Raw genomic sequence first — 19,566 nt, 5'->3', positions numbered from 1 at the left:
GCTTTTTGCCTATTTTCTTACATTACAACCTGGGTGTAAATATTTCTGTCATTCTATGTGTGTGATACATCAGCACTAAATAGTCTAAAGGTACTGTCACACTTAGCGATGCACCAGCGATCCCGACCAGAGATATGACGCGGTCAGGATCGCTGGTGCATCGCTAAGTGGTCGCTAGTGAGCTGCCACACAGGAAGATCTCACCAGCGACATCGCAGGGGTCGGGGGTCGCTACTTACCTGTCAGACGAGGCGATCCTGACATCCTCCCGCCCGCGTCCACGCGTCGCTCGTCATCACAGCAGGAAGCGCCGCAGGAAGCTGACGACGAGAAACGGTCCAGCCTGTTCTCGCGCGATTAGCGATAACCAGCGGGGGAGCCGGTTGTAGGTAAGTATCACACACAGCGATATCGCTAGCAATATCGCTGCAACGTCACAAAAACCAGTGATGTTATAGCGATATCGCTTTGTGTGACAGGCCCTTAAGTTGGAGAAGTGAGAAAGATATATCGCGATTACTCGCTATAGAGCAATACATGCAGCAGTGAGAAAACATCGGCGTCTCATTGATGCAGAAACAACCTCACACACAGAGGGTAAATTAGTTCCGCAATTTGCATATAAGAGGGCACATAATATAGGGGATTTAATAGTACATAATAGACTTCGTCCCCCTTAAAAAAATTGGCTACGAGATTTATCAATAAAAGGAGATTATAAATGTGGCCACTGCAGATACTGTCACCTTCAACTGACAGTTTTGCAGGAATTGAAAAGGTCAATTTTCCACCTCAAGGAGGCAATCATGACAAAGCTTTATTGCAACAAGAAGCAAAATAGATCCTGAAAGCGAACGCACAAGGTCCTCTGGGACTAAAGGACCGGATCGATCTATCAGTATTTTTATAAAAAATGTTATGTATAAAAATTGTACGTAAAGTTATTTAGATTATAATCTTCCTATGATATTGTAAAAATACAGATTATCTTGTAAATTGATACGGAAAGATTTATGCTTTACTAGTATCTTGCACTCTGTATATTGTATACAGTTGCGGCCAAAAGTATTGACACCCCTGCAATTTTGTCAGATAATACTCAGTTTCTTCCTGAAAATGATTGCAAACACAAATTCTTTGGTATTATTATCTTCATTTAATTTGTCTTAAATGAAAAAACACAAAAGAGAATGAAGCAAACAGCAAAACATTGATCATTTCACACAAAACTCCAAAAATGGGCCAGACAAAAGTATTGGCACTCTCAGCCTAATACTTGGTTACACAACCTTTAGCCAAAATAACTGCGACCAACCGCTTCCGGTAACCATCAATGAGTTTCTTACAATGCTCTGCTGGAATTTTAGACCATCCTTTGGCAAACTGCTCCAGGTCCCTGATATTTGAAGGGTGCTGCGATGGTGTGATATGCTATGTGGATGTCATTTTTTGTATATTCCTATTTTTAACAATTCCAGTTATTTTCATAGTGTTTTTCTTATTACATTGTAAGTCTACAGCCTCACTGTATCTGTCTCTTGATGATCCCCTGTAGTGCATTAATCCCTAAGGCCCTTTGTTCTCCTCTGGGAGGCCTGAAAACTGCCCCAACTGGTTTCACTAACCCTGGACAAGGAAGGGGGTGGGGGGAAGAACAGCAGCTGGACAAGTCAGTTCCAGCCTGGACAGGATCGTACACAGACAGCACTTCAGAGAGAGAAGGACCCATTTTATCCTCTGGTGCTAGAGTTATGGAATCTCGTTCCCTGGACATTTTATCCTGATACTGGACTGCATTCTTATTCTGGACTATCTTATCCTTTGTGTGGTGGACGGAATATGGACCTTTTCGTATTTTTGCCTGAATAAAGGTCTTGGAATTGTTCACTCTTCGCTTGCTCTGTTGATTGTGTGATACCAGAGAAGGACCCCGTGACAACTGGTGGCACCAGTGGGATCAACAGAGCGTAACCCAATGGAGAACCACCCACAGAGTGAGTACAGAAATTGGACTGTATGCAGTTTACAGGAGAGAGCCAGAGACCTGGGCCTGAACTACCAGGGACTGACTAAAGAGGCCTTAATCGATCTACTGGTGGGCGCTAGCCCGGCCACCTCCTCCCAGATGTCTGAAGGACGAGCACTGGAGACAGGGATCCCCATCCAGAAAAGCCAGTGGTTGGTGTGGTATGAAGAAGAGATGGTGGTTCTGGGCCCCGGCGTCTCTCAGGAGTACAAGGAGGAGGCTGCCCGCCTGGCACAGCGGAGACAGGAAGCAATGGAGCTTGAAAAAGGGAGTAACGCAATCTGGAGTGTAACCCCAACAATCCGGGAGCCTGTACGGATCACCCGGACAGAGTTTAAGCCATTTGATGAGGCTTCTGGAGATGTGGAGGGGTTCTTCAAGGACTTTGAGCAGCAGTGTGCAGTGATGGAGGTGCCCCACTCTAGCTGGATGCGTTTGTTAGTGGGTCTCCTGAACGGAAGCATGGCAGAGGCTTACCGAACCATTGATGCACTGCAGAACCGGGATTATAACATTGTAAAGCGGACTATCCTGGATTACCATGCTATCACCCCAGACTCATATAGGGCCAAGTTCCGAGACCTCCCATGCACCATGGGGGGATCGTTTAGGATGTATAAGATGTCCGAGGCATGTCGGAGATGGCTGGAAGCAGAAAACGCCTTTACTGTGGAAGATGTTATACAGGCGTTCCTTATAGAACAATTTTTCTTGCCAAGTGCCCTGCAGAGGTACGGGAATGGGTCCGGGAGCACACGCCGTGTACCGTGGATAGAGCTGCAGCCCTGGCCGATGAAGCCCTTACAATCCGGCTGCAAAGGAGGAGGCTTCTGAACAATGAACCACGGCCTGCTCCCGCACCCCGTCCCCCTCCAATTATATCCGCCCTTCCACCTAGTCGCAAGCCGATGACAATCACGCCTCACAATCCTAGGCCCCAACAGTTCCGACCACGACCTGGGGGTATCACAGAGAGGAGGTGTTATGGGTGTGGGCAACCTGGACATTTGCAGTCTGGCTGTCCCTCCAGGATTCGGAGGGAGCCCCACACAGCCCCATCTCGTCCAGTGCATCTTGTACACTCCACCACACCTGAGGAAGAGCTACCACCACCCCCACCAGAGTGGACCACCGACCACGGCACCATAGATACCCCTCCTGGAGTGTACGGACTCCGGCCTCTGTCCTTTAGCTACTCAGAGCAACGGCAACGCCACCTGCAGGATGTCTTTATTGATGGATACAAAGTGTCAGGATTTAGAGACACGGGGGCATTCTTGACTATCGCTGACCCCGGTGTGGTTCGACCCGAGGCAATTTACCAGGGTCCGGGAATTCCCATTGTCCGGGCGGGTAGTGCCCGCAAATATATACAGCGAGCTTCTGTGCGTTTGGATTATGGTTGTGGAGAAAAACTGTGTTGGATTGGAGTTATGGGAGGACTTCCTGCAGATATCCTCCTTGGGAACGACATTGGGGAGTTACAGTGCCAATTTGTGGGAGCAGTCACCCGACTACAGGCCCTTCAAGCACTGCATCATCCGGACCCCACCGGGGAGCAACCACCACGAACAGCATCAGAGTCGGTAAGCAATACTTTCACTGCTACTACATTGGGAGAGTCTTGGGACAGAGAGGAGTTTAGGAGAGAAATAGAGGGTGACACTACCTTAGCAGCCCTTAGGCGAAAGGCAGAAACTGGGCACATGGGAAATAATGGGGATGGCTTCACTCGAGAAAACGGACTGTATTATCGTGTAACAAAGGGCAGTGACCAGGGCAACCCTGACGCAATGACCAGGCAACTCATTGTCCCTCAGAAGTACAGGGCACAGCTACCTCAACTGGCCCATGACATCCCCTTGGCTGGGCATCAAGGGAGAAAAAGGACTGAAAAGAGACTCACCCAAAGTTTTTACTGGCCGGGCGTCTCGCAGTCGGTAGCCCATTATTGCCGCAGCTGCGATGTGTGCCAGCGAATGCGGCATCCAGGAGCTCGACATAAGGTACCCCTGCAATCCCTGCCCATAATTGAGGAACCATTTCAACGTGTAGCCGTCGACATCATAGGTCCTCTTGCCCACCCCAGCAGGTCGGGGAAAAAATATATCCTGACCGTGGTGGACTATGCCACTAGGTATCCTGAAGCTGTGGCCCTGTCCAGTATTACAGCAGTAAAGGTAGCCGAGGCCCTTGTTACCATCTTTACCCGGGTAGGGTTTCCTAGTGAAATATTGTCGGATCAAGGCACTCAGTTCATGTCAGATCTGGTCCAGTCCCTATGGCATACCTGTGGTGTTCGAGCCATTTGCACCACCCCATACCACCCGCAGACCAACGGACTATGTGAACGCTTTAATGGAACCCTAAAAAATATGCTGAGGGCTTTTGTTGTCGTTGGGAAAAGTACCTGCCACATCTTCTCTTCGCCTATCGGGAGGTTCCCCAAGAGTCCACAGGGTTCTCTCCCTTCGAACTACTGTTTAGCCGGAAGGTCTGTGGGCCTCTCACTCTTCTGAAAGAACATTTGGAGGGAGACATCTCAGATACCGGAATGCCGATTGTTCCCTATGTTCTAGAGCTCAGAGACTGTCTCGCCCAGCTAGCTACCTTCGCTAAAGAACATCAGCGAATGGCCCAGTCCAGACAAAAAACCTGGTATGACCGTAATGCCAGGAACCGGGAATTTATGGAAGGACAGCAAGTGCTCATGATTACTGCTTCCCCTGCCAACAAGCTTCAAGCAGTGTGGGAAGGCCCTTATCAGGTTGTCAAGAAAATTAATGACACTATGTTATTGCCCTGGACTCTAGCGGTTGACGACAGAAAACCGTCCACATTAACATGCTGAAAGACTACCACGACCGATCTCTGCCTGTTCTAGCTGTCTGCCACCCCCCTAGTGATATCGCCGACGATGAGTATCTCTCAGATCTCCTCCAGGTTGCCCAAGCGGGAGGATCACTGGAACAAGTGCCCCTGGGCTCCCATTTATCGGATATACAAAAGGACGATATTGACGCTGTAATAAGGCCGAGGGCTGCTGCTTTCTCCTCAAAGCCGGGGAAGACTACTCTCACCAGCCACCATGTGGAAACCCCTGGACAACGCCCCATCCAGCAGGCTGCCTACCGGGTTCCAGAGGCTGTTCAAGGCATGACAAAGAACGAACTGGAGGAGATGAAACAACTGGAAGTTATTCAGCCATCTCACAGTTCTTGGGCCTCTCCTGTCGTCCTGGTCCCCAAGAAGGATGGTACAACACGATTCTGCGTTGATTACAGACGACTAAATGATGCCACCAAGAGTGATGCTTATCCCATGCCCAGGATTGATGATCTATTAGATCGTCTGGCCAGTGCCCAATTTGTGACCACGTTAGACTTGAGCAAGGGGTACTGGCAGATACCCCTAACGGAGGACGCTCGGGAGCGCTCGGCCTTCATTACTCCATTTGGGCTTTATGAGTTCCTGGGAATGCCCTTTGGGATGAAAACTGCCCCCGCTACTTTCCAGAGACTGGTGGATCGACTGTTACAACAATGTCAGGACTTTGCCTGTGCTTACTTAGACGACATTGCCATTTTTAGCACAACCTGGGAGGAACATCTTAAACACTTGGGCATAGTGCTGGACTGTATCCTTACTGCAGGACTGACCATTCGTCCTCATAAGTGCCAAATAGGGATGGCTGAGGTGCAGTACCTCGGGCATAGAGTAGGGGGTGGGACACTAAGGCCTGAGCCTGCCAAGGTGGAAGCCATTAGCAACTGGTGTAGACCCCAGACTAAAAAGCAGGTACTTGCATTTTTAGGAACTGCTGGTTACTATCGCAAATTTGTTTCTAACTTCAGCACCTTGGCCAAGCCCCTAACCGACCTGACCCGCAAGAACACGCCTAGGAATGTGACATGGACGACGGCATGCTCCTGTCTTGGCTGCCCCGGATTATAAACGCAGGTTCCTCTTGCAGACAGATGCATCCACCTTTGGGATTGGGGCAGTACTTAGCCAAGTGAATGCCGCTGGAGAAGAACATCCTGTTGCTTTTGACAGTCGGAAACTACTTGATCGGGAAGTTGCCTATTCCACTATTGAAAAGGAGTGCCTTGCCATCGCATGGGCGCTAAAAAAATTGCAGCCCTACTTGTATGGCAGAGACTTTACAATTCTTACAGACCACAACCCCCTCACATGGCTGAACCGCATATCAGGGGACAATGTAAGATTGCTGCGGTGGAGCTTGTCCTTACAACCCTACAGCTTCTCCATCCAATACAAGCGGGGAAGCCAACACCAGAACGCCGATGGACTGTCTCGACAAGAACCATAGGCTCCCCAGGCTGACCTACCCCTGCCATTGTACAAGGAACTATAAATAACTGAGCAATGTGGACTAAAGTGAGCAGGCCAGAGGTCTGTGCAGACCTCATGGCGTGCTTGTGACGAACGGCCCACCGCCGCTCGTCCGATACGGCGACTAACGGGGGTCCCGCTGCCACCAAAACGCGACGGACAGCGGACCCTGTGTCACCGCTATGTCACAGTCCCACCACTGACACGGGTGTATCAGCGGACGGAGGGAGGAGACACACTGCTGACACACGGCTATCACAGGCACAGTGGGGGCTTATCTTAGTTATCCCACCACTGGCACCATGTGACCAAAAATATCCAGCAAGCTAATCTCGCTCTGACAATTTGCCGCAGGGGGAGTTTAATTTGGATGCCCCACCACTGCTATCAATCTTCCAAGTGCTGCAGGGATTTATGTATATCCCACTCTCTCAGTTCCACTTTGGGAACTCGAAGCTCTCCGGCGCCCCCCTTACCCTCAGGTCAGTCAGGGAACTGCACCTAGGATAATTAGTCGCCGGACGGGCTGCCTGTTGTGAACCGGCAATTAGGCTTCTGCAGTAAGGGAATTATCAATGCTGTGGCCGCAGCCCCTCATTCAGCAAGATAAGACCCTTCTGTACTGCCAGCAAGCCGCAATAGCCGTACACAACGCGCTGCCACCAGTCACGGTTACTTAATTCACAGTGTTAAATTAAGAGGGTCCGTGGCAAACCCCTTGAATTAGTAGCGATTATCTATCAAAGGCGTATAGTTCTATTCTTAGAGCATGGAGGCAGAATAAATATCAAATCATTTATTTTCGGAAAGAGGACAGTGATTACAGATAAAAGTTGCTATAAAGTTGAGACATTAATTATGTGCAGTTACAAATATAAAATAAAAGATGGAAGAACATAGAAAGTACACTCACGGTTGTTCATGGCTCCTTAGACAAAACCATGCAGCGGAGAAAGAAGGCGGAGCCACACATCTCCACTCATCTGGAGTTCTTGTCAGCAAGGACTGCAGCTGCTCTCCCTGCTGGTTTTGCCAAGGGAATGCCTTATAGACTCTGCGATGTGACATCACGGAGAGGTGCATTCTGGGTTAATCCCACCTCTCTCATCCAAGTTATAATTTGGCTACAAAACTTAGATTAGCTATAACTTTATGGGAGAAGCTGGTATGGACTCATCAGTGGTATCATGTTTCCCAGCGTAATGAGCCCATCAAGAAAACATCAAACATCTATGCGATATGACCGTCCATTTGGGAGCAAATCATATCTCAGGGTCTGGACATGTTAGACTTCGGAAGTGACACTGTAGCGGAGCTGAGACCGCTCAGATTGCCAAAAGATGATTTTCATATCTCTACTTTGTACGGTTTTCGCAGGGCAGGCTCTTAAAGGTTTACTTCTAACCTTGATTTCAGACAAAGACCCTTTTCCCGCACTTTTTCTTTTAGCTGAGAGAAGAGGAGCCAAATGGTTGTAACAGCAGGGGGTCTCCTATTACTAGTGCGAACACAGGCTGTAAAGAAGGGGGGTTGACACTGCTCTGTGTGTGCGAAGGGAGGAGGGGTGAAGCTGCAGAGCTAGCAGCCTGCATTGTCATATAGTGCCGGATCTTTCTGGAAAGTTACAACAGAAAACATCATATTTTTGTAGACAAAACCCCGTACCTCACAGACATTGTATATCACACCTCCCCCCTTTAAGAGGGCGCTAAGGAGGCATTACCTCTCGGTAATCGGCCATGCGCACCTCAGCGGGTTCGCCCCGGCGGGACAACCCATCGGCATTGCCGTTTTCACTGCCCTTCCTGTGTTTTACAGTAAAGTCGTACTGTTGAAGGGCAAGGCTCCAGCGTAGCAACCTTCCATTGGTTCTGGACACTGTGTGCAACCAGCTCAGAGGGTTGTGGTCGGTTACCACCGTGAAGGCCCGCCCGTACAGGTAGGGCTGAAAACGCTGCAGTGCCCACACCATGGCCAGACACTCCTTCTCGATGGTCGAGTATGCCACTTCCCTCGGCAAAAGTTTCCGGCTCAGGTACAATACGGGGTGCTCTTGGTCCCCCGAGTCGACCTGGCTAAGCACAGCACCGAGGCCAAACTCGCTGGCGTCGGTCTGTACCAGAAACGGGCGACTGCTGTCGACTGCTCTCAACACTGGAGAGTTGCACAGGGCTGCTTTCAAAGCTTGGAAAGTCGCCTCACAGTCATCTGTCCAGTTGACTGTTTGGGGTAGCCTCTGCTTGGTGAGATCAGTCAAGGGTTTTGCAAGGGCACTATAGTCCTGTACGAACCGCCTATAGAACCCTGCAGTGCCCAAGAAGGACTTCACCTGTTTCTTGGTCCTGGGGGTGGGCCAGGACACGATTGCGTCCACCTTTTCTGGCTCCGGACTCATGAAACCCCGCCTACCCGGTGCCCCAGGTAGTGGACCTTGTGCATGCCTATCTGGCACTTCCCCGGCTTGATGGTCAGGCCTGCCTGGTGAAGACGCTTGAGCACCTCCTGTAGGTGCTGAAGGTGTTCCTCCCAGGTGGAACTGAAGATGGCAATATCGTCTAAGTACGCCACCGCATACTCCTCCAGTCCCCGAAGCAGGTGGTTGACCATCCGCTGGAAAGTGGCAGGGGCATTTTTTATGCCGAAGGGCATGACCGTGGACTTGTACAGTCCAAAGGGGGTGATAAAGGCGGATTTCTCCTGCGCCTCAGGGCTCAGGGGAATCTGCCAGTATCCCCGACTCAAATCCATGATGGATATGTATTTTGCTTTCGCCAACCGCTCAAGCAGATCCTCGATGCCCGGCATCGGGTGGGCATCAGAGGTTGTGATGGCGTTGAGCCCCCTGTAGTCCACGCAGAACCGGGTGGTTCGATCCTTTTTAGGCACGAGGACTACAGATGAAGCCCACGCGCTTTTTGACCGTCGAATCACCCCCAGCCTTAACATCTCATCGATCTCTTGGCGCATGGTTTGTTGCACCGCTTCAGAGATCCGATAAGGTGTTCGCCGTAATGGGGCGTGATTCCCGGTGTCCACCTCATGAACCGCTAACTCTGTCCTCCCAGGGTGGTTGGTGAACACGGCCCGGAAGGGTTCCAGGGTGGCCATCAACTGCGACCGCTGGGACACAGTTAGCGAACCACTTATCTCCATGTCCTCAATGGACCCATCAGCCTTGGCTTGGGCCAGCATGTCCAGGAGGGGATCTTCCTCCCCATCCTCGGGCAGATTGCAGACCGGTAGGACGCAAGCTTCACGTTCGTAGTGCGCCTTCAGCATGTTGATGTGAAAGGCCTTGCGCCTACCCCGAGTATGGTCAAGTGTGACCACGTAGGTGACCGGGTTGAGCTGTTGGCGGACGACGTATGGGCCTTCCCAGGCTGCTTGAAGCTTATCCATTGGTACGGGGACCAACACCCACACCTTTTGACCCACCTGGTAGGTCCGCTCCCGGGCGTTCTGGTCGTACCAGTGCTTCTGGTCAGCCTGAGCCTGCGTCATGTTGTCATGCACCAACTGCATCAAGGTCTGCATCTTGTCACGGAAGCGCATGACATAATCCACGATGGACACTTCTGTGGGGTTTGGCTCATCTTCCCAGGATTCTCTTATCAACCCAAGGGGTCCCCGGACTCGCCTGCCGTACAGGAGCTCGAAGGGGGAGAACCCGGTCGAGGCCTGTGGAACTTCTCTGTAAGCGAACAACAGGTGTGGGAGGTACCGCTCCCAGTCGCGCCCGTGGGTCTCAACCAGCATGCTGAGCATCTGTTTGAGGGTACCATTGAAGCGTTCACACAAACCATTAGTCTGTGGGTGATACGGACTCGATACCAGGTGCGTCACCTGCATTTTCTCACAGAGAGCCTCCATTAGACGAGACATAAATTGGGGCCCTTGATCGGTAAGCATCTCCCTGGGAAATCCTACTCTTGAGAAGATGGTCACCAGTGCATCAGCCACCTTATCTGCCCTGGTTGAAGACAGAGCTACTGCCTCGGGGTACCGGGTAGCGTAGTCTACCACGGTGAGGATGTATCGCTTTCCGGAGCTGCTGGGGACGGACAGCGGTCCTACGATGTCCACCGCGATTCTCTGGAAAGGCTCCTCTATCACCGGCAAAGGAATAAGGGGAGCCTTAAGAGCAGGCCCCGCCTTACCCACTTTTTGACAGGTGGCACAGGAGCGGCAATAGTGTGTTACATCTGTCCCCATCTTGGGCCAATAGAAGTGTTGAGACAGCCGAGCCTTAGTTTTGCTGATCCCCAAGTGTCCAGCGAGTGGAATCTCATGGGCAATCCACAACAACTCAGTTCTGAACTGATAGGGGACGACCAGCTGTCTTTCCCTCAACCACTCCTTTTGAGGATTTCTGGGTACTGTCTCCCGGTACAAACTTCCTCGTTCCCAGAACACCTTCTCCTTATCAGACTCGGAGGTGGGCGTCTTGGCGAGACCTCTCAATTTCTCCAGGCTGGCATCTGAGTGCAGAGCAGCCTGGAACTCCATGCTGGAGGCTGCCAGAAGTGACGTCAGGGTCCCCTCTTTACTGGGACCCTCTGGAACCGGCTCTGGGTTCACCTCTGGTTCAGTCTATCCTGTAGCAGCAGAGGGTCCAGAAGACAGTGCGTTACCTGCGATCTGGGCACTCTGACTGCGTGTGACAGCTGCTATGTATGCTGCCTCCCTGGAGATTTCTACAGACCCACCAGCCGGTGCTGCCCTGGGCTCTACCTCCCCATCCACCCCCAACACTTCAGGACCAGTGCTACTTATGGGACAGATACCTTCCTCAGTGGCACTGGTCAGCTGCATGGCATTACCTTCCTCATTGTCCCCATGCACCTCCCCATTTCCTTGAGCACCGTTGCTTGCTCCTGCCAGGGGTTCCTCAGCCGTCCCACTCCGCAGAGTGACAGGGCTGAGCACCTCGGTACCTGTGGACACATCTACCGTTTCAAAGAAAGGGTTAACGGGTTCAGTCGGCACAGATACATCAACATCATCATCATCCTTCCTAGGAAAAGAATGGTTATCAGTTTGCTTTGGTACATTCACATCAGCATCAGCATCATACCTGGGGAAAGAATGGTTGTTAGTTGCATCATTACTCATCAAGGCATTAGCAGGTAACACATTCAGTTTCCCATCATCATCATCAGGGTTAACGTTACCCTTATTATCAGTTTGGGGAAGGGTGTCAGGGACGTAGTATGCAACCATCCGCCCCAAGTCAGTCCCCAATAAAACATCAGTGGGCAAATTTTCAGACACTCCCACCTCCCTTAACCCGCTCCCAGCACCCCAATCAAGATAAACCCGGGCAACTGGCAAGGGACAACGGGTGCCTCCAATCCCGGTGACAGTCAGGGTTTTCCCCTTGACAAACTCTTCAGGGGCTGCCAGTCCAGGACGGTTGAGGGTTCGTTCAGCCCCGGTGTCCTTGAGGCCTGTAGCAAGACGGGCCCCCACCTGGACAGGTTGAACGTTGTCGTCAGCCCTCCCAACCACACCTCCCACCAAAAGAACAGAGGCGTTGGGCCCGGGGGCCTTGGCTAGGGGACTCTTCGGCTTTTCCGTACAGGTGTACGAGAAGTAACCAGGCCGCTGGCAGTGGTGACACAGGCGCCTGTCAGTAGCCGGCCTGCTGTTGGCAACAGGGACTGGGCCTCCGGAGGGACGGCTAGCTGGGGCACTGGGGTTGGTTGCAGGCTTACCCCCTTTCCAGCTGGCGGCGACTGGCCTCCGCATCTCGGGCTTCCGGTTGGCCTCGTAGTTGTCGGCGATCTGCGCCGCTTTGTCCGCGTTCGTTGGTTCGCGGTCCAGGATGAACGGTCGGACCTCAGCTGGGCAGAGATGCAGGAACTGGTGTTTGATCATCAGGTCCCGAGGCTGCTCAAAGGATTCAATGGACAGTCCATGGATCCACTGGTCAAAGTGGGTCCTGGGTCCTTGCACCACATCACTGTAGCTATCATGTGGGCCACGTTTGAGGTGTCGGAACTTCTTTCGGCATACCTCAGGGGTCAGCCGATATTTGGCGATCAGCGCCTCCTTTATGGTGTGATAGTCATCATCATGCGCTTGCGGAAGAGAAGCAAACGCCTCCAGAGCTTTGCCTTTTAGCCCTGGGGTCAAGTACCTGGCCCATTGGTTTTCGGGCAGTCGGTACTGTCTGCAGGCTTTCTCAAAGGCTCGCAGAAACGTGTCTAAGTCCCCATCCTTTTCCATCATGGGAAAATGCTCTGGCCGGGGTTTAGGAGTCTGGACGCTGCTGGGCTCACCGCTTTGGGCTGTGGGGGCATGCCCCCCTTGTCGGAGCATCTCCAGCTCATGGGCTCTCTGAGCCTCAGCTTGGCGCTCAGCTCTCTCCGCCTCCCGCTCGGCTCGCTGCTCTGCTCTCTCTCGAGCTTGCTGGATCTGCACCAGACGTCCATCATGGTCTTTGGCAGGGAGTGCGTCCAAGGCCGCTTGCAGGTAGGGGTCCAGCGTGCTCTGATTGATTGTGGGGCCAGCGCCCATGAGTGGAGCCTAGGCTGCAGCCCCATTGCCACTTGGGCCAACGTCTGCGCCCGCTGGATTCTGGTCGTTGTCCAGCTGCATTAGAGCCACGATCATTTGATCTTTGGTTCCGCCTGCGGCGTCTATGCCTCGGTACGTGCATAACCCAGCAAGGGTGTCCTTTTTCTGCTGCTGATACCACTCCACTCTCATCGCCGCCATGGTTGCCAAATAAAAGATAGAAAAGAAAAACGAAGAAACGGGAGGGGATACTTGCAAGTACACACTAATGTCTCAGGACTAGTAACCACTGAGTCTGTTCTCCAAAACCTATGATGCAGGATTCCCGCAGGAACCATGCAGGTTTTTAGTGAGAGGAATGATTGCTCAAACCAAATCACTAATGCTCTAGGATTATCCCACCGCTCTGCCACCAATATGTGATGAACAGCCCACCGCCGTTCGCCACTTACGGAGGACTACTAACGGGGGTCCCGCTGCCACCAAAACGCGACGGACAGCGGACCCTGTGTCACCACTATGTCACAGTCCCACCACTGACGCGGGTGTATCAGCGGACGGAGGGACGAGACACACTGCCGGCACACGGCTATCACAGGCACAGTGGGGGCTTATCTTAGTTATCCCACCACTGGCACCATGTGACCAAAAATATCCAGCAAGCTAATCTCGCTCTGACAATTTGCCGCAGGGGGAGTTTAATTTGGATGCCCCACCACTGCTATCAATCTTCCAAGTGCTGCAGGGATTTATGTATATCCCACTTTCTCAGTTCCACTTTGGGAACTCGCAGCTCTCCGGCACCCCCCTTACCCTCAGGTCAGTCAGGGAACTGCACCTAGGATAATTAGTCGCCGGACGGGCTGCCTGTTGTGAACCGGCAATTAGGCTTCTGCAGTAAGGGAATTATCAATGCTGTGGCCGCAGCCCCTCATTCAGCAAGATAAGACCCTTCTGTACTGCCAGCAAGCCGCAATAGCCGTACACAACGCGCTGCCACCAGTCACGGTTACTTAATTCACAGTGTTAAATTAAGAGGGTCCGTGGCAAACCCCTTGAATTAGTAGCGATTATCTATCAAAGGCGTATAGTTCAATTCTTAGAGCATGGAGGCAGAATAAATATCAAATCATTTATTTTCCGAAAGAGGACAGTGATTACAGATAAAAGTTGCTATAAAGTTGAGACATTATGTACAGTTACAAATATAAAATAAAAGATGGATAAACATAGAAAGCACACTCACGGTTGTTCATGGCTCCTTAGGCAAAACCATGCGGCGGAGAAAGAAGGCGGAGCCACACATCTCCACTCATCTGGAGTTCTTATCAGGAAGGACTGCGGCTGCTCTCCCTGTGGGTTTTGCCAAGGGAATGCCTTATAGACTCTGCGATGTGACATCACGGAGAGGTGCATTCTGGTTTAATCCCACCTCTCTCATCCAAGTTATAATTTGGCTACAAAACTTAGATTAGCTATAACTTTATGGGAGAAGCTGCTATGGACTCATCAGTGGTATCATGTTTCCCAGCGTAATGAGCCCATCAAGAAAACATCAAACATCTATGCGATATGACCGTCCATTTGGGAGCAAATCATATCTCAGGGTCTGGACATGTTAGACTTCGGAAGTGACACTGTAGCGGAGCTGGGACCGCTCAGATTACCAAAAGATGATTTTCATATCTCTACTTTGTACGGTTTTCGCAGGGCAGGCTCTTAAAGGTTTACTTCTAACCTTGATTTCAGACAAAGACCCTTTTCCCGCACTTTTTCTTTTAGCTGAGAGAAGAGGAGCCAAATGGTTGTAACAGCAGGGGGTCTCCTATTACTAGTGCGAACACAGGCTGTAAAGGAGGGGGGGTGACACTGCTCTGTGTGTGTGAAGGGAGGAGGGGTGAAGCTGCAGAGCTAGCAGCCTGCATTGTCATATAGTGCTGAATCTTTCTGGAAAGTTACAACAGAAAACATCATATTTTTGTAGACAAAACCCCGTACCTCACAGACATTGTATATCACAGTGCTCACTTATTATGGGGGGGAGAGGTTGTGATGGTGTGATATGTTATGTGGATATTATTTTTTGTATATTCCTATTTTTAACAATTCCAGTTATTTTCATAGTGTTTTTCTTATTACATTGTAAGTCTACAGCCTCACTGTATCTGTCTCTTGATGACCCCCTGTAGTACATTAATCCCTAAGGCCCTTTGTTCTCCTCTGGGAGGCCTGGAAACCGCCCCAACTGGTTTGACTACCCCTGGACAAGGAAGGGGGTGGGGAGAACAGCAGCTGGACAAGTCAGTTCCGATGTGGACAGAGAGAGAAGGACCCATTTTATCCTCTGGTGCTAGAGTTTTGGAATCTCGTTTCCCTGGACATTTTATCCGGATACTGGACTGCATTCTTATTCTGGACTATCTTATCCTTTCTGTGGTGGACTGAATAAGGACCTTTTCGTATTTTTGCCTGAATAAAGGTCTTGGAATTGTTCACTCTTCGCTTGCTCTGTTGATTGTGTGATACCAGAGAAGGACCCCGTGACACAGTGCTCAGCTAATAGTGTTATACAGTACCCAACTAATAGTGTTAAACAGTGTCCAACTAATAGTGTTATACAATGTCCAACTAATAGTGTTATACAGTGCTCAATTAAGAGTGTTATACAGTGCTCAACTAATAGTGTTATACGGTGCGCAACTAATAGTGTTATACAGTGCCTAACTAATAGTGTTATACAGTGCTCAACTAATAGTGTTATACAGTGCCTAACTAATAGTGTTATACAGTGCTCAACTAATAGTGTTATACAGTGCCCAAATAATAGTGTTATACAATGTCCAACTAATAGTGTTATACAGTGCTGATCTAATAGTGTTATACAGTGTCCAACTAATAGTGTTATACAATGTACAATTAATAGTGTTATACAGTGTCCAACTAATAGTGTTATACAGTGCCCAACTAATAGTGTTATACGGTGCGCAACTAATAGTGTTATACAGTGCCCAACTAATAGTGTTATACAGTGTACAACTAATAGTGTTATACAGTGCTCAACTAATAGTGTTATACAGTGCCCAACTAATAGTGCTATACAGTGCCCAACTAATAGTGTTATACAGTGTACAACTAATAGTGTTATACAGTGTCCAACTAATAGTATTATACAGTGCCCAACTAATAGTGTTATACAGTGCTCAACTAATAGTGTTATACAGTGCTCAACTAATAGTGTTATACAGTGCTCAACTAATAGTGTTATACAGTGCCCAAATAATAGTGTTATACAATGTCCAACTAATAGTGTTATACAGTGCTGATCTAATAGTGTTATACAGTGTCCAACTAATAGTGTTATACAGTGTACAACTAATAGTATTATACTGTGTCCAACTAATAGTGTTATACAGTGCCCAACTAATAGTGTTATACGGTGCGCAACTAATAGTGTTATACAGTGCCCAACTAATAGTGTTATACAGTGTACAACTAATAGTGTTATACAGTGCTCAACTAATAGTGTTATACAGTGCCCAACTAATAGTGCTATACAGTGCCCAACTAATAGTGTTATACAGTGTACAACTAATAGTGTTATACAGTGTCCAACTAATAGTATTATACAGTGCCCAACTAATAGTGCTATACAGTGCCCAACTAATAGTGTTATACAGTATCCAATTAGTCAGGAGCCTGAAGTTTGTATGAAATTTCCTACCAGTGGTGATGAAATATGGAGTAGACTACATGGTGCAGATATGATTCTGGATGTTCTCTAGTGGTTGCACATTTTTCCTATGTTATCTATATATATAAAAGTGAATGTATGTATGTATGTATGTATGTGTGTATCACCAACCAATCACGAAGCAGACCAATAGGGGAAGACAATTCTTCAAATTCAGGGCTCAATAAAAATGTAGGGCTGAAAGTCTATATGAGGGAGAAGGACAGAGGTAGGTGAGCTGGGGAATAGCAATGTCAATGATAGAAGGGTGTGGAGCATAACAAAAGCATATCTCTATATACAGTATAAAAGTGAATGTAGGTGACAACACCTCAGCAGACACCGCCATGGTGGGAGAAATCTAGCATCCCCGGGAAAATAAGCTCCAAGCCATTGTCTGTCCCCCTGAAAGGAGAAGAGAGCACAGGACAGAAATGAATCACCCCCTCCCTGGCCATATACCGATATATTAGGGGTAGTAGTCTTGTGGCTCTGACGGGATGATGTGGGATATTAGTGGTAGTAGTCCTGTGACTCTGGCTGACGGAATGATGTGGGATATTAGGGGTAGTAGTCCGGTGGCTCTGGCTGACGGGATGATGTGGGACATTAGGGGTAGTAGTCCGGTGGCTCTGGCTGATGGGATGATGTGGGATATTAGTGGTAGTAGTCTGGTGGCTCTGGCTGACGGGATGATGTGGGATATTAGGGGTAGTAGTCCGGTGGCTCTGGTTGATGGGATGATGTGGGATATTAGGGGTAGTTGTCTGGTGGCTCTGGCTGACGGGATGATGTGGGATATTAGGGGTAGTAGTCCGGTGGCTCTGGTTGATGGGATGATGTGGGATATTAGGGGTAGTAGTCAGGTGGCTCTGGCTGACAGGATGATGTGGGATATTAGGGGTAGTAGTCCGGTGGCTCTGGCTGACGGGATGATATGGGATATTAGGGGTAGTAGTCCGGTGGTTCTGGCTGACGGGATGATGTGGGATATTAGGGGTAGTAGTCCGGTGGCTCTGGCTGACGGGATGATGTGGGATATTAGGGGTAGTAGTCCGGTGGTTCTGGCTGACGGGATGATGTGGGATATTAGGGGTAGTAGTCCGGTGGCTCTGGCTGACGGGATGATGTGGGATATTAGGGGTAGTAGTCCGGTGGCTCTGGCTGACGGGATGATGTGGGATATTAGGGGTAGTAGTCCGGTGGTTCTGGCTGACGGGATGATGTGGGATATTAGGGGTAGTAGTCCGGTGGCTCTGGCTGACGGGATGATGTGGGATATTAGGGGTAGTAGTCCGGTGGCTCTGGCTGACGGGATGATGTGGGATATTAGGGGTAGTAGTCCGGTGGCTCTGGCTGATGGGATGATGTGGGATATTAGGGGTAGTAGTCCGGTGGTTCTGGCTGACGGGATGATGTGGGATATTAGGGGTAGTAGTCCGGTGGCTCTGGCTGACGGGATGATGTGGGATATTAGGGGTAGTAGTCCGGTGGCTCTGGCTGACGGGATGATGTGGGATATTAGGGGTAGTAGTCCGTTCGCTCTGGCTGACGGGATGAAGTGGGATATTAGGGGTAGTATTCCGGTGGCTGTGGCTGTGGCTGACGGGATGATGTGGGATATTAGGGGTAGTAGTCTGGCGGCTGTGATGGGATGATGTGGGATATTAGGGGTAGTAGTCCGGTAGCTCTGGCTGATGGGATGATGTGGGATATTAGGGGTAGTAGTCCGGTGGCTCTGGCTGACGGGATGATGTGGGATATTAGGGGTAGTAGTCCGGCAGCTGTGACGGGATGATGTGGGATATTAGGGGTAGTAGTCCAGTAGCTCTGGCTGACGGGATGATGTGGGATATTAGGGGTAGTAGTCCGGTGGCTCTGGCTGATGGGATGATGTGGGATATTAGGGGTAGTAGTCCGGTGGCTCTGGCTGACGGGATGATGTGGGATATTAGGGGTAGTAGTCCAGTAGCTCTGGCTGACGGGATGATGTGGGATATTAGGGGTAGTAGTCCGGTGGCTCTGGCTGATGGGATGATGTGGGATATTAGGGGTAGTAGTCCGGTGGCTCTGGCTGACTGGATGATGTGGGATATTAGTGGTAGTAGTCCGGTGGCTCTGGCTGACGGGATGATGTGGGATATTAGGGCTAGTAGTCCGGTGGCTCTGGCTGACGGGATGATGTGGGATATTAGGGGTAGTAGTCCGGTGGCTCTGGCTGATGGGATGATGTGGGATATTAGGGGTAGTAGTCCGGTGGCTCTGGCTGACGGATGATGTTGGATATTATAGTGAATGTGGCTATGCGGAGTGGGCGGCGCTCTACACTCAGCTTTATGTATATAGATATAATCATTATAATTTGTTATAACTAACCGTAGTTAGTTACTATGTCCGGGCAGCGCCGGGCTCTTCAGCTAGTAATCTATAAAATAAAGTATGGAGGATCCTCTGAACTCACCTGTCGTCTGATCTTTTCTGTCTGACTGAAGCTTTTGGAGTAAAGTGGAGGTGATGACTCCATGGCTTTATACTGTACTGTCACCTGATGTTCTCACGTCGCTCCAGATTCTGGTGAATTTCATTTATCTTCTGTTAATCTTGAAATTACGGTGTTGTACAATTAATAAGAACTAAATGTTTGTCCAAGAGTCAGATGGCAGATGGCAGAGATCAGTTTCCTTCTATACGATCCAGCAGTTAAATAAAAGTTTAGTTTCATTCATAAAGGACAATCAGGCAACGTAATCTTTCAAAGTCAGATTCATGGGCCAGGCGAAATTCTGCTGAGCTTCAAGCACCGAGGAGGTCCTATCCCCCTCCGTCCATCAGTGAGCCATGGATTTTTATAAATGGAAAAGTTTTGTGTTTTGTTATACTTAGAAATCAATAAGGAAAAACTACAGTAAGGTTGTCATGTGTTCAGAACAAACAT

General features: G+C 49.8%; 1 protein-coding gene across 1 annotated transcript in view; it reads right to left on the bottom strand.

Moving 5' to 3' along the window:
• LOC141074353 (fucolectin-like) overlaps nucleotides 1-19,269 on the bottom strand; it is a 48,576-nt gene extending 29,307 nt beyond the window's left edge. Inside the window, exon 1 of the mRNA XM_073561996.1 lies at nucleotides 19,093-19,269. The gene's annotated coding sequence lies outside the window, so the exon portion shown is untranslated. The remainder of the gene's footprint in view (nucleotides 1-19,092) is intronic.
• Nucleotides 19,270-19,566: the final 297 nt, after the last annotated feature.

This window comes from Dendrobates tinctorius, unplaced genomic scaffold (assembly GCF_039654945.1).
Source record: "Dendrobates tinctorius isolate UK_male_01 unplaced genomic scaffold, ASM3965494v1 ptg000332l, whole genome shotgun sequence".
In the NCBI taxonomy this organism is placed as follows: domain Eukaryota; kingdom Metazoa; phylum Chordata; class Amphibia; order Anura; family Dendrobatidae; genus Dendrobates; species Dendrobates tinctorius.
Note: the sequence above shows the minus strand (reverse complement) of the source record. Positions and strands in the feature narration are given on the sequence as shown.